Here is a 9,822-nt window from a genome sequence, read left to right on the forward strand (position 1 = left end):
TGGACACGGCTAATCGATTAGGTTTGAGTACTCTGCAGAGTTTTGCACACGTTCCCCACAAGATTTGATCGCCTTCGAGTATGTCCTCGCACTTCACGGTGTTTGAAGACCGGATGATCAAAACATGGTCTTTCAACGGGTCCCTCTGAGTCCCTGTCGGTGCCCATCCATTCCTACCGTTCGTCTACATCTGCTAGCACCGCCTGTCCAGAGTCGCCGCGTTGTCCAACCAAGCCAGAGCCCATAATGACTTGTGGCTGTGTAGGTAAGCCTTGGGTCTTGAAAATATTCGTCCGTCTCTTTGAGCCTGGGTGAAGCTTTCCGCAGGATGTCATGGCCTCTCCAGCATCCCGGGTCATCCACTGGGTTCTCCAGGGAGCCGATCAACTGTCCTTCACCAGAGTTGCATTGCGTCCGAGGTCTTGAAAATCTTGTCTTAACCGGTCTTGATTATTTAATCCACCTCGCATCACTCGTGTTATGCACTCAACCGAAATCCCGTCTACTCAAGCATAGCAATATGAAATTTGTCGTCCCGGGGCCAAGTATCGGGGTTGTTGTGTGCCTACCACCTGATACTACAATCTATACTAAAATTTCCAAGTACCTAAGCAGCATGCAAGTGGGCATAGGATGGTAGAATTACGATGCATAAAACATAGGTGATAGTATGATCAAAGTGACTTGCCTGGTGATGTTGACGAAGAAGAATTTCTCGAGAAATAACTTGATAGACTACTCGTCACTCTCTGATGAAATCTATATAACAAACATATCATTCACATAAGCACCCATACTAGCAATCATTCTAGCAATCAAAACAAAAGAGAGAGCGAATAGGAATTCGAAAGAAACTTCACTAAAGTTAGGAGTCTTCTACTATATCAAACCCTAAATGGTTTTTGTCCAACAGAAAATAATAACAAGGAACTAAGATATAAGTTTAACTAAGATAAAATAAAGTATTTTTTCACAAAACTATTTGAAAGTATTTCCAAACGGGATTTGAAACAGTGGAGAAACCAATTGCAAGTTATTAGAGAACTAGAATTGATTTCATGATAACAAATAAGAATAAAATCAAAACCTGTTGCAAAACTATTGTTAACTAACATAAACAAAACAATAATATTTCTGAAATAACAAAGAAAATATTTTAAAAACAAATATAGAAAAGGAATTAGCCGTAATCCTAAAAGAGGCGAAACAGAAATTGTTTCACAAGAAACAGTGAGCTAAAATATTCAAACAAATCTGAATTTTTTACCACCGATAAATAAGATCACTAGTGATCAGTAGCAAAAAGAATCAAATTAAAATCTTTTTTAAACTCCTGGGATAAGCAAAACAAGGTTTAAACTTAATCTGATCTAATTCAAATTTGAAGATTTCAAACATAGACAAATTATATGTTTTTCAAAACTACAGGAAATTTGTGAGCTACTGGAAAACGAATCAACTCCATTGGAGTTGTGGATCGAAAGTTATGGGCTAAACAAGATTGGAACTTTTCTGTTTTTGAACTAAACAGAAAAAATAGAATAAAAGCTAACTAACTACGTGGCGGCTCCTGATTGGTCAGGGGGTGTTTGCTGCGAGACATATAAGCAAATGGCAGAAATCTAACTAAAAGCTCCGGCTAATAGTTAAGTAAATAAAAACTAGCGCGATTTTTGTTTAAAAACCGAAAGGGTATCCTTACTCTAATCTACACCGTGGGATCTAGATCTAACGGTAATACAAAAAAAACAGAACAAGTAAAAGAAAAAAGGAAGGAGGAGAGGTTACCTCGTGCTACAGAGGAAGCACGGCGAGGCACTCCAGCGATGGGGAGCTGCACCGGCGGGGGAAGAGGGCACTCCGGTGGGGTGGGGTCGATCTCCCGCGGGGGAGGGGTGGCAGGGGGTGGCGACGAGGGGAGGGACCTGCAGGGGGGGCCGACGGGAGGAGCTCCTGGCTGCTCGTGCTCGTGCAATGGGGAGAAGCAGCAGCTTCTCGTGGGGATGGGGAGGGGGCCGACGGGAGGGGTGGTGGAGGAGGGGCCGAAGTGGTGGGGAGGCGCGGCAGGGGTGGGGAGGGGTGCAGCGAGGTAGGGGAGGGGGTGCAGGGGCGATGTGGAGGAGCACGGCGAGCTCTCTGGTGACCGACTCCGGCGATGGTGCAGGGGGGAGGAGGAGGTGGGGAGAGGCGGCGGTTTCAACGGGAATGGAACGAGGAGGCCATGGGGGTTCTTATAGAGGCGACGGGAGGTGCTAGGAGGGAAAGAGCTTCGCGAATCCCGGAGGTGAAGATCTCTGTGTCCATGGAAGGAAGGCTCCTGTGACGTGAGGAAGAAACAGAGGAAGAAGATGATCCTCTGCTGGGCCAGTTTAGGAAACCTCTTAATGGGCCAGCAGGAGTTTCCAAATAAAAGTGATTCCTTTCCTATTTTTAAAACTAGGAAACTAAAACGATAAAAGGGAAATCAAATCAATTCGGAATAAAGAGTTTCTATATACTAAAATAATCAGAAAAATAAAATATAAATGATGGGCATTTTTCCACGGCAAAAATAAAAACTAAACAAAAATGTTTTTTCCAAAAATCCCTAAAAGCATTATTTCCAAAAATCCCTAAAAGCTCAAAATACTTCAACAAAATGCCCCTGGCTTTGGAGGGTCATGTTCCTCCTCTCTTTTCTGTTTGACAGAATATTATTCCCCGGCATTTCTCGAGTGGAGGGAAAATAGAAATGCAAAAGCAAAAGTCGAAGGAATTCAAATGCAAATCTCCGTTCAAATTCTTTATAGTTGAAGAAGTCACGTCATCTTCTCTCTTTGTTTTTAACTCGCTGAATTTGAATTTACCGGAGAAGGGGAAAGTCATTTTATTCCCTCTCATTCAAAAGTTTTGAAAAGTTTCAAATTTCACTCAAGTTTCAATCACCCAATCAAACAAACAATCATTCTAATAATATTATTAACATTCCAAAATTTGGGATGTTACAAAAGATCATTATAATATATATAGTCAATGAAGGTCATCACATATTTTTTTCGAGGAATTTGTGAAAAGTATCAGATTGAAGAATTTCCAACTTGATAAGCTTCAAAGTTGGTGGTGGCATGACCCACCGTATAAGAATGATGATTTCAGGCACCGCGTACAATTGTCGCAGATCCGTGAGAACCAAATTCTTCATTAATTTCTTCACACTTAGAGTGATATTCTTCATTGATTGAAGAAAATCGTTACTTTGTGTGTTGCACATCTAATTCATCAATTTTGCATAAGTGTTAGGAAGTGTGCATGTTTACAAAACATTTTAAGATTCTAGGATATTTAGCTCACACAACAACTTGCAAAATCTTCTCTCATCCAAGGGCTTTGTGAAGATATCTGCTAGCTGGCAGTCAGTCTTCACATGGTCGATGATGATATTGCCCTTGAGTACATGACCACAAAGAAAATGATGACGAATCTGGATGTGCTTGGTCTTCGAGTGTTGTACTGGGTTGTAGGCGATCTTGATTGCACTCTCATTGTCGTAGTAGAGGGGCCGATTCTTCATGTTCGTGCCGTAGTATCTGAGAGTTTGCTTCATCCATAGCAGTTGTGCATAGCAAGATCCAGCAGCAAGGTATTCAGCTTCCATAGTGGAGAGTGATACACAGTTTTGCTTCTTTAAGGACCAGCACACTAAAGATCTTCCAAGGAAATAACATGTGCGTGATATTGACTTGCGATCCACACGGTCACCAGCATAATCAGAATCATAATATCCAACGAGGTGAAGATTTGAGCCCTTGGGGTACCATAATCCTAATGTTCGTGTGTGAGCTAGATATCGAAGAATATGTTTCACAACCTTATGGTGTGATTCCTTCGGTTTTGCTTGAAAACGTGCACACATGCAAACACTAAGCATAATGATTGGCTTAGATGCACATAGGTACAATAAGGAGCCAATCATAGAGCAATATACCTGCTGATCAAAATCTATAGCATTTTCGTCAGTGCAAAGGTGGCCGTTGGTAGGCATAGGAATCTTGACGCCTTTGCACTCATGCATGCCGAATGTCCTGAGAACATCCTTGAGGTATTTTTCTTGAGATATGAAGATGTCATTGCGTTGTTGACGAATTTGCAGACCTAAGAAGAATTTCAGCTCCCCCATCATTGGCATTTGATATTCTTCACCCATCATGTAGGAAAATTCATCACTGTAACTTTTTTCAGTACAACCAAAAATAATTTCGTCGACATATATTTGGCACACGAATAGTTCATTGTCATAGGATTTTGTGAAAAGAGTAGGATCAAATGAACCGGGTTTGAAGCCTTTCTTCATGAGGAATTCCTTCTATGTATCATACCAAGCTCGAGGAGCTTGCTTGAGTCCATAGAGTGCCTTTTTGAGTCTGAAGGCTTTGTCACAGTGCTTCGTGTTGGGGAACGTTGCATGGGAAACAACAAATTTCCTAAGCACACGAAGACCTATGATGGTGATGATCCTCCACGAGAGGGAGATCGGATCTACATACCATTGTAGACCGCCAAGCGGGAAGCATTAAGAAACACGGTTGATGTAGTGGAACGTCTTCGCGATCAAAATCGTCGCCGTCCCACGATCCGTCCCGATCTAGTACCGAACGGACGACACCTCCGCATTCAGCACATGTACAGCTCGATGAAGATCTCCGCCTTCTTGATCCAGCAATAGAGACGGGGAAGTAGATAAGTTCTCCGGCAGCGTGACGGGGCGCCGGTGGTGGTGGTGATCTATTCCTGCAAGGCTTCGCCTAAGCATCGCAGAAATATGATCTAGAGGAAGAACTACGAACTACAGTAGAGAGTTGCACGTGGCTGAAATTGAGTCTCAAAAAACCTAGAACCTCTAGTATATATAGGACGAAGGAGGCGCTAGCCTTGAGCACCAAGGAGAGCCTCCTTGGCTAGGCCGAACTAGGATTGGAGGAGTCCTCCTCCAATCCTACTTGGAGTAGGACTCCTCCCAAAGTTGTCCACCTCTTTTGGTTTTTCCACTTTTACCTCATGGGCTTTATTTGGTTGACTAGACAGCCCACTAAGAGCTATTGTGCCACTATAAAGTCCACGTGGACCTCTTGTGGAGTGGTGGGCCCACCTGGTGGGCCCCCGGTACCCATTCCTCACTCCCGGTACACTGCCGGCAATGCCCGAAATCCTTCCGGAATCCATATACCAACTTCCTATATATCAATCTTCATTTCCGGACCATTCCGGAAAACCTCGTGACATCCGGGATCTCATCCGGGACTCCAAACAAAACTTCGGTCACCAGCACCTATAACTCAACTATACCGAAACATCACCGAACCGTAAGTGTGCTGACCCTCCGGGTTCAAGAAGTATGCAGACATGACCTGAGACACTCCCCAGTCAATATCCAATAGCGGGACCTCGATGTCCGTATTGGATCCTACATATTTTACGAAGATCTTATCGGTTGAACCTCTATGCCAAGGATTCATATAATCTCGTATACCATTCCCTCTGTCCTTTTGGTATGTTACTAGCCCGAGATTTGATCGTCGGTATCTCTATATCTTTTTCAATCTCGTTACCAGAAAGTCTCTTTACTCGTTCCATAATACAAGATCGCATGATTAAATATTTAGTCACATTGCTTGCAAGGCGTATATATGATGTTGTATTATCGAGTGGGCCCCGCGATACCTCTCCATCATACGGAGTGAGAAATCCTAGTCTTGATCCGTCCTAACTCAACGGACACCTTCGGAGATGCCTGTAGAGTATCTTTATAGTCACCCAGTAACGTTGCGATGTTTGATACACACAAGGCATTCCTACGGTGTGAGTGAGTTACATGATCTCATGGTCATAGGAATTAATACTTGACATGCAGAAAACAATAGCAACAAAATGACACGATCATATGCTACGTTCATAGTTTGGGTCTTCTCCATCACATCATTCTCATAATGATGTGATCCCGTCATCAAGTGACAACACTTGTCTATGTCTAGGAAACCTTAACCATCCTTGATCAACATGCTAGTCAACTAGAGACTCACTAGGGACACAGTTTTGTCTAAATATCCCCACATGCATTTATGTTTGCATTCAATACAGTTATAGCATTGATAATAAACGATTATCTTGAAACATGAAATATAATAATAACTATTTTATTACTACCTCTAGGGAATATTTCCAACAGTCTCCCACTTGCACTGGAGTCAATAATATAGTCTCACATCTTCATGTGATTTACAATGTAATGAATCTAACACCCATACAGTTCTGGTGTTGTTCATGCGTCGCTCGTGGTAAAGGTTTAATCAACAGATCTGCAACATTCAGATCCGTGTGCATTTTGCAAATATTTACGTCCTCTCCTTCGACATAGTCGTGGATGAGGTTGAAGCGTCATTTTATGTGTCTGGTCCTCTTGTGAAACCTTGGTTCCTTCGCCAGAGCAATCGCACCAGTGTTGTCACAGAACCGAGTTATTGGATTTAGTGCGCTCGACACAACTCCAAGATCTGTCATGAACTGCTTCATCCAGACACCCTCCTTAGCTGCCTCCGTGTCTGCTATGTACTCCACTTCGCATGTAGAATTAGCTACGACACTTTGCTTGGAACTGCACCAGCTTACCGCACCCCCATTAAGAACATATACGTATCCGGTTTGTGACTTAAGAGTCATCCGGATCAGTGTCAAATCTTGCATCGATGTAACCCTTTACGACGAGCTCTTCGTCACCCCCATAAATGCGAAACATTTCCTTAGTCATTTTCAGGTACTTCAGAATATTCTTGACTACCGCCCAGTGTGGCACCGCTGGATCACTTTGAAACCTGCCTGCCATACTTATGGCCAGGCCGACATCCGGTCTTTGTGCACATCATTGCATACATGATAGACCCTATGGTTGAAGCATAGGGGACGACACTCATATTTTCTCTATCTCTCAACTTTATACCTTGCAGTACAGGAGGACACAGCTTTAGTAACACGCACTTGTGTTACTACATGTCCAAAACTGTGTTACTGTGCTATACGGTAACACATTCTAAGATGTGTTCCGTTAGGCCGTGTTACTAAGATGTATCCATTGTCACACATGATATTTGTTCCAATATCTCCGACTTTATGTTACAACTATTTTGTAGTAAGATGTACATATGTGTTACTAAATCCGCCAGTAACACATTTTAATACGTATAGCAACACAGTAGTAACACATTTTCATAGATCTAGTAACATCGAAAAGTAACACCTTTTCTAGTTGCCGTAACATAATTGGTAACGTATTGTTTAACCTCTAGCAACACATTTAGTAACATAAACAACCATCATTTTGCATTTGCTAAATATAAGTGGATCATGGTTTAAATTTTCCCAAGTAAGGAAATGAGGAAGAGGCACGTCTTAGATAAGGTCTTGCAATTCATAAGGATATTCCAAAGATTATATCCACATACATAGACACATTACACATTAAAATAAGATTGATTCTACATTAAAAAAAACTTAAGTGTATTATTGACGATATAATCAGATTCGAACACGGATTTACATAGACAAGTTTTCAATCTTAGTAATCGTATCAAACAAAGTACAACAGATACATCATCGTGCATATCAAATATACTTTGTATGCGTCAATAGTTTCCACATTTTTAAGGGATATTAGCTTCATCTGCCTCATAGTTGTCCACTCCGCATAATTTATTCGATTGGTGCAATTACAACCAGTACTTCTGCCACATCTTGAAAATTCCCATCGAACCAACAGTGCTTCGCGTCATGATAATATCTCCTGTTAGAGCAGCACAAATACAAAAATGAACCTTTGAAAATGCAATGAAAAGTAGAAATATCATAAACTAGAAGGATGAACCACGCTTTTCTTGGAATACTCTAGACAATAACAAGTTCATGTGCACAATAGTGGAGAACAATACACACACAATTTACTAAAATAAAACCTCCAAGTGTATGCTATTGATTAAGATCACTAGTTCTCAACCCATGCACCTACAAGGGCTAGATATTCTTCAATTGTTTACCCCTAAAATTGAAGATGTTATATAGACATGCACATGTACTTTTTTAATACAATGTTCTACACAATACTGGCATATATATTTAGATATTTTAAATACTATGCGAGTAGGTGAATTTAAAAAAATGTACACACTTTTTGAATAATAATTATAATACAAAAGCGGCCAAAGGTAAAGTTATAGTTTTTTATTTTTGGAGACGAACATAAAAATGAACTTAGATATATGGAAGGACAACATGAAAATATAACCCTGCTCATTGGTTCTCATAGATACCATAGTGAAAGCATCTTTAGCTGCTCTTAATCCTTCATGACAAAATGAAAACACTTATTTTCCATTACTCGTCTTATCAAGGTGTCACATCCCTGACACCTTAAGCAAGTTAGCTTTGTGCTCATGTTTTCTTTGCATTGCATCTAGGAAATTTTCAACAAGAATAAAGTAAGTGGTGAAGGAAAACTCAAAACCCTAGCCACTTCTTAAAATAAAAGAAATTTCAAACTAGTTAAAATCAATGAACCCAAAATGGCCTCAAGAAAAGTTCAACTTTTCTGATAATTCTTGGAAACAAATAAGAAATAAAGGAAACCATTTATTTTATACTCTTGGCATTTTAAATAAATGCAAAAGCTACTGGTTTCAAGTTTTAAATTTGAAATCAGAAACTTTAAGCTTTCAAAAATGTTGAAAACTTTAGGAATGGTTGGAAATATTCCAACCAATATTCTGGGGTGTTCAACATAGTTTTACAAACTATTTGGGAGCTGAAATAAATAGTAAATCAATGAAATAGCAAAACAGAAACAAAACAGAAAAAAAGAGAAAAGAACTACCTGTCGCTCACCTCAGGCCGGCCCAGTAGCGCTGCTGTCTTCCTCCTCGCCAGTAGGAGCAGGAGGTGGTTGCCGCGTCGCCGCGCGCCTCCACGCAGCTCCCTGCCTGCCTAGCCGCCGCTTCGCGCTGGCAAGCACGGGGATAACCTACCCGAGCTCGTAGCTATCCATTCCCGTGCTCATTCTTCCCCTCTCCTCTCGGTTCTCCTGATCCCCTCTGCCGCCATTGACAGGAGCTCGAGCTCGAGCTGCCCGTGCCCCTAGCCATAGGATCTTCCTTCTGAGTCTGCCGTTAACTCCGCCTCGACGAACTGGTCCTCCCTGCAGAAGCCGAACCCTCCCCGAGCCCTGCAACGCCCACGGCACCGTCGTCTTCAACCTTCGGCCGCCGGTGAGCTCTGCTCGATTCGTCGCCCTCAGTGCTTCCCCGAGCCGTCTAAGCTCTCCTCTGCACTCCTCATGAGCTTGCGCAACTTTCCCCTAAGATCTCCCCGTCGATCCCCTCCTCTAGGCCTAGTTCCACCGGAGCCCGACAAGGACCGCCGTTGCAGCTCGTCGCCGGTAGCATTCCGGTGAAGGGTTGGTCCGTCTGAGGCTACCAGCAGCCTCAGGACATCATGTAGATGCTTTAGGAGCCTAGCCCCGCGCGTTTTGACCCTGTAATCGATGGCTTCGACGATGGCCGAACTTGGTCGCCGCCAAGCTCGTCGCCGGCGTAGATTCCGGCCACCCCAGCCCCTGGGGTTTGTCCCATCGTGCGCGCCGTCGAGTGGCCGTTCTCCCCGTGGTCTCTGCCGTGAGTTTGGTCAACGGAGGTGAGTTTTCGATGCCCTCCAACGTACTGGTGGTCGCCGGAGGCTCCCCGCCAGCGAGGACGACCTCGCCGCCGGTGGATCTCAGCTGACCTGAGCCACTGACGTGTGGGGCCA

The 9,822-nt window shown here is 42.9% G+C and overlaps 1 long non-coding RNA gene across 1 annotated transcript; it reads right to left on the reverse strand.

Annotated features, from left to right (window-relative positions):
- Positions 1-7,510: 7,510 nt before the first annotated feature.
- Positions 7,511-9,004, reverse strand: LOC123426821. The gene is made up of 2 exons (XR_006622321.1): positions 8,894-9,004; positions 7,511-7,810 (listed from the first exon to the last, which is right to left on the reverse strand). It is a non-coding gene; the product is annotated as an uncharacterized LOC123426821 (long non-coding RNA).
- Positions 9,005-9,822: the final 818 nt, after the last annotated feature.

The sequence above is a fragment of the Hordeum vulgare genome, chromosome 2H (assembly GCF_904849725.1).
Source record: "Hordeum vulgare subsp. vulgare chromosome 2H, MorexV3_pseudomolecules_assembly, whole genome shotgun sequence".
Taxonomy (NCBI): Eukaryota; Viridiplantae; Streptophyta; class Magnoliopsida; order Poales; family Poaceae; genus Hordeum; species Hordeum vulgare.